Source organism: Aphis gossypii, chromosome X, assembly GCF_020184175.1.
Source record: "Aphis gossypii isolate Hap1 chromosome X, ASM2018417v2, whole genome shotgun sequence".
NCBI lineage: Eukaryota > Metazoa > Arthropoda > Insecta > Hemiptera > Aphididae > Aphis > Aphis gossypii.
The window spans coordinates 37386152-37392151 of record NC_065533.1 but is presented as its reverse complement, the minus strand read 5'-3'; positions in this window follow the sequence as shown (position 1 = coordinate 37392151).

The window sequence follows — 6000 nt, the reverse complement described above, 5'->3', positions numbered from 1 at the left end:
AAAATGTTTTCGGTCAATCAAAAAAGTTCTTTTTAAGCTATTAATAGAAATCAAAAAAATTTATGAATATATCTTCGAAAAAAATTTATAATCGTTAAAAATAGGAAATTTTAAATTATGAGAAAAAAGTTGCAAACATTTGTAAACTATATACATTATATATTGTGTTCATAAAAAATTTTCTCTTTAAATTTAACATTCCTCATAAATAGTTCATTCTGGAACTAAAAAATCTAAATATATATCAACAAAATTATTTTTAATATACAATTGAAGTTCAAATTTGGATGAAATTACGTACTTATTTTAAGAATGAATAACAAAATTAATTATTATTAATTTTGTTGTAATTTATAGATATTTTTCGTGGTCTTTGGAGAAAGGAGATTTAAAACTTTTAAGTATAATATACATTTTACTATACACTATGAAATTTCCAAAATTTTAATGATTGGTTTTAAAATATTACCGGTTTATAGGTACCATGAAATTATTCTCATTATTTTACGGTAGTTAGGTAAGATAGTATTGACTCAAAAGTTAATGACAATAATAATTAATATTAAATATATGATATGAATAGGTTAGGTTAGGTTTTTGTTATTATTAGTTATTAAAATAATTAAATATTAATAATATAATAATAAATGCAATGTTTTAGAAAACAATTAATCAATCTGCCGTAATATTAATAATAAAACAAATGTAAAAAAAAAAAATAGAAATATCAAAGAAGTATCACAGAATGTGATATAATATTATAATAGGCTAATAAAGTGGTAAATCATTAGAATTGTTTTTCATATCCAATGGTACATTGAATTTAAATTTAATAAACTCATTACAATAGTTCCCATTTCTTAATATTGGAGTATTATTTAATGGACTTACTATAGTTATTACCAAATTTAAAAGTTAGAATTATCCAAGGCTCCACATAGATTTTCTTACATTTTAATTTTAAACTAAGTAGTTATGAGTACATAAAATAGTACATTTATATTGTTATATTATTTAATTTTTTTTTATTATATTTCAATTGTCTTTACTGTTTTTTTTTTGTTCTTAATTTATTAGGCACGCAATGGAAGTGAAAAAAGTAATTTTTAATAACAATAATGTTTAATTAATTATGAGTGAAAGTATCGATTAAGAGGATTTCAGCGTATCGTTCATTTTCCATTTTTGGCCAAGCGCAACTTAGACAAAATTATTCATGCCATATTAGGTTTTTCATACTTATTACTTGAGAAATAATATCCACTATAGGTAGATACCTAGGTACCCTAGGTAACCTAACCTAACCTAGGCATTAATATCCTGACAATGCATCGGTTCATTGATTTTTAAAATACGAAATAGGTACTTACAAATTCTGAATTTGTAATACCTACCCACAAAATGAATTGGTCTCCAGTATTTAAATTTCAAATAACAAAGTATAAAATATGTCTTACAGTCTTAGTGTTAAATATTTTATTCAAATAGGTATTCACCATTAGGTACTATATTAATGAATCATTTTCTATTTGTCTATAATATTTTATTTAAAATACTGTACATTCAGGTGTATCGATTATCGAAATAGTGTATGATGTACAATAAAATAGTATACGAGTATCAATAGTATTATAATAATTTCGTTGCTTGTGGAATAGTATAATAATATTTGTCGAAAAAAAGCAGTTATGCATAATTAAATACTCGTTGGTAGCTCAAATTGTATAAATAAATTTTCTCAGAAAAATATTTAAAAATATCATTGAAAAAATAAAAAATGTATACAATTATAAATTTATAACAATTTAAAATGTAAAAAATAGGATATTTTTTCATTTGTAATAAATCATTTTAATTATGTAATAAAATCTTTTCAAAAACACTAATATTTTTCAAGATGAAATTAATGTTTTAATAATCACTCTCACCTTTTAATCTTTTCTCATTCACTATTTGGCAACGCCGAATTTCATTACAACGATCTCAGTTTCGTATAGTATTTTGTGTAGTGTTTGTTACATTATTACTTTAATAATTATTATTCGAATACAGCATATTATAACAGCCATCAGTATAATGCTGACATTAAAAATGTCATATTATTTTAATTGACGGAAATTCGCATTTCAATTATTTATAAATTTATGATGTAAGATGTAAGCAATCAAAAGTGCAAATTGTTTGCTTTAATATGACGCATTATAATTTATAATAAATTGCAAATAGTGTTGATTTATAACAGGGGTGGCCAAACTTTTTTTGGTCACGATCTACTAAAAATATACTTCACCTTTGAGGATTGACTTTCAAGGAAAATTGTTTTTATTACCTATTGAATAACTATAACTATTAAGAAACATTATATAGAGCACGTGGCACTAAAAATAAATTCTAACATGATCGACTTTGAAATTATCCGCGATTGATAGTTTGGCCTCCCCTGATTTATAATATCTCAATATATTTCTAATACCTAAGTATGTAGTTAGACAACCTAATTATTCTAACTATGTTATTATGTATGGATTAGAATTATGAAATATTAATTTACATTGATATAAATACATAATAATAATTAAAATTTTATGAATCAAGCCAATTAATTTTTAATTGGTTCAATACGATCGTATTTATTAATGTGAATAATTATGACGATATAATTCAACCAAAATTCTGTAATAAAAGTTATTTTGACCTTCTATTTTAATATGGTATATTGTTGTGCAAGCCATCATGTACGATAATTTGATGCGCAAACAACAATCGGTAAATACGGTAACTTAAAGGTAAACTTCTTATAATCCATTTAGCTTTTTTAAGTTAGGCAACGGCAATGGTTAATGGGGTTGCGTACCTACACTTTAAATAAGACATAACATTAAATAAGTAAAAATTACAAAATGCTCACGAAGTTATGTTTATTGCGATGATATTGTTATTGGCATTGATATATTATACATGTGTCACGTCGAACTGTATTTCACTTTACAATTTGAATTATTATTATTTATTTATCTCGATGGAATAATGGTTATTTTTTTTTATTAAAAGAGGGTTAGCCTTTCCTTTGATGTATATATCTGTGACGTCCGCTCAGTGATCGATGTTTTCAATTTTTATACTTGTTTTAATCGAGATATTTAAGACTTTGACCGTTCAATATCTGATAATGATTTTGGGAATTTTTCTGATATGAAATAATTCTTATGGAAAAACAGAACAATATACCTAATTAATAGTCTTAATATAGTAGGTATTTAGGACAGCAGACGATAGTTTGAACTTTGCGTGAATTTGGCATATTTGCTATTTTCCAGTAAATAAGTACCTATACATTTTCATTGTATTCAAAAAACATTTTTAAAAATAATTATTTTACATCATAAGTACCAAAAAAATATATTTAAATGGTTCGCTTTCACGTAAAGCGTATTATGATTTATCACATTAAAAGTAGGTAAGTACATGAATAATGCCTTCAAAGATAGTGTTGGGAATTTTATTGGGCATGAGATATAACGTAATTTACGTAACAGCTAATAGGTACTTAATTCAATTTATAAATTAATACTCATGTGTTTTGGAAAATTAAAACAGATTTAATTACAAAAATATATATAGGTACCTATTTACGACTATGCCTCCTTTCAATAACATTGTTTTAAAAAAAACTAATTAAAATACCTGTAAGTAAAATTAATTTACGACACGATATTATTATCTAGTCATATTATGTATTTTCTCATTTTGCTAGTATACTGTATACTATACTCCAGCCAAGAAATTAAAAAATTGTATAATATTCTCAAGTTGTAAATGCTGCTCGCCCATTATAAGAGGGTGTATTAGGGTATATATTTTAAGGGTAGTAAGGGTATATTTATTTAATAAAGTTCACTGCCCGCGAGTAACAACATTATTATCACGAAAATATTATACAATACGGTAGCGCGTGCCGAAAAACCCTGTACTTCCTCTCGCCTTCATCATCAAAGCCGACCCATCACCGCGGTGCCAACACCACTGCTGTATAGCCTCTAGCGCCCTTGCCATCCATCGTTAAAAGTTATATTATTATATGTATAACTATTGGGGATGTATATATGTAGTTCTTACTTTTCATTTTTACATTCGTGCGGGGGCTGCAAAGATCCGAGGAGAGACGTTACACCGGGGTGAGGTATTCGACAAATTTTAACCGGGATAAAAAAACCAAGCTCTTAAACCTATAAAAGGTATAAGTAGTAATTTATTACTCAAGTTGTAAAATTTTAATATACTAAAAAAAAAAACACTTAATGTACACTATAAAAATACAAATATTTTCAAAGTAGATACACCCGAAAAAATATAAATTTAAAATAAATTATGTTTATGGCTAAAAATGTACCCCAATAAATAATATTTAGCATAAAATATTAAAAAATATATATATATATATATATGAAGTATAAAAAAAGCTTCGAAAAAAAAATTACTTAACTAAAATTATGTTGTTTGAAAAAAATTATAAAAAACAAACTTTTATATCATGTTAATTTATTAAGTATGCATCTGTTTAAAACGCCAATTCCATATAATGTTTTCCTCAAAACGATTTTAACGTAAAACAATAGCAGGTAAGTAAGTTCCACTTTGCTGTATGTTAAGTGTATATAGGTGTCGAATGGGTCGCTATTATGAATGTTTTAAATTTGAATTCAAAGATATATATCTAATCATTGCATACGAAAAACATTCTGAGGTGAAACTGTTTGTCATACCTATATCACTATAAGTATACTTTGTGATAATATGTTTTTTGATATAGCTATTAAAGTCATTATTTTTACTTTTAATATTACAGTAGGTTGTTAAGATTTTTATTGAAAATATTGCATTTAAAAATATCATAGTATATTTATGTGTATAAAATACCTGTAATTATTTACGTAAAAATTCTATATCTCTACAAATATTGTTTTTAAATTATAATAAAATAATTAACATCATAATTTATTTTATCCTTGAATAAGTAATTTCGTCCAAATTTGAATTTAAATTGTCTGTAAAAAATAATAATCTTTATAATGTATTTATTAGATTTTATGGTTTCAATATGAAATACTTATAAAGAATCTTATATTACATTTTCAAAACTTAGATAAAAAAAGAAATTTTTTTATGAGTTTTTAATTTCAAAATACTCAGCATTATTATGCAAATTTTGTCAAAAATTTAACTTCAAATGTACCTATATAATAACAATTATATTTATGTATTTTTAATATTTTTAAACAAATATAATAAAAACGTATGTGGGATCTTGTATTTGAATTTTCAAAAAGTTCTACCCAGCAAATAATAAATAACTAAAAAAAATTTAAAATTTCTTATGCTTTATAGCTACCTACTTTTCTATAGTATACATATAGCTTAAAAACGAAAAATTTATTATGAAAAAAAATAACAATTTAAACATTTGGTAAAAATTTCAAGCGTCTAGTTATTCGCTTTTGAGTTAGACGAAAAAACCAAGATCTATTTTGTCAAAAATTGGATTTGCGTAAAAATCCTCTTTTCTCTTAATTTTTTTTTTTTGTTTTTCCTTATTAGAAATTTTCTTTTTAGGAATTCTTTACTTTTCACCCCCCCCCCCACCTTGTACAGTAGGTACTAATTAGACATTTGAAATTTTTCATATTTTAAATTTTTTATTTAAAAAATGTTAATAAAAAAATGTTTTTTGAATAAAAATGTTTGACAATTTAATACAAGATTCCTCGTACGTTTTACATTTATTAATTATAAAATATCGAAAAATCAATGAATGCATAATCATACAATTTTTTATAAACATGTAAATTTAGAAATATGACAAAATTTGTAAAATCTCAAAAATATTCTAATCATTTTGTAGGTTTCATAGGTTTCAAAAAATATATAATGAAATATATTTATTAACGATATACGTAGGAAAACAGATCGTTTCTATTCAGAATCTCTTTGTCGTATACGATA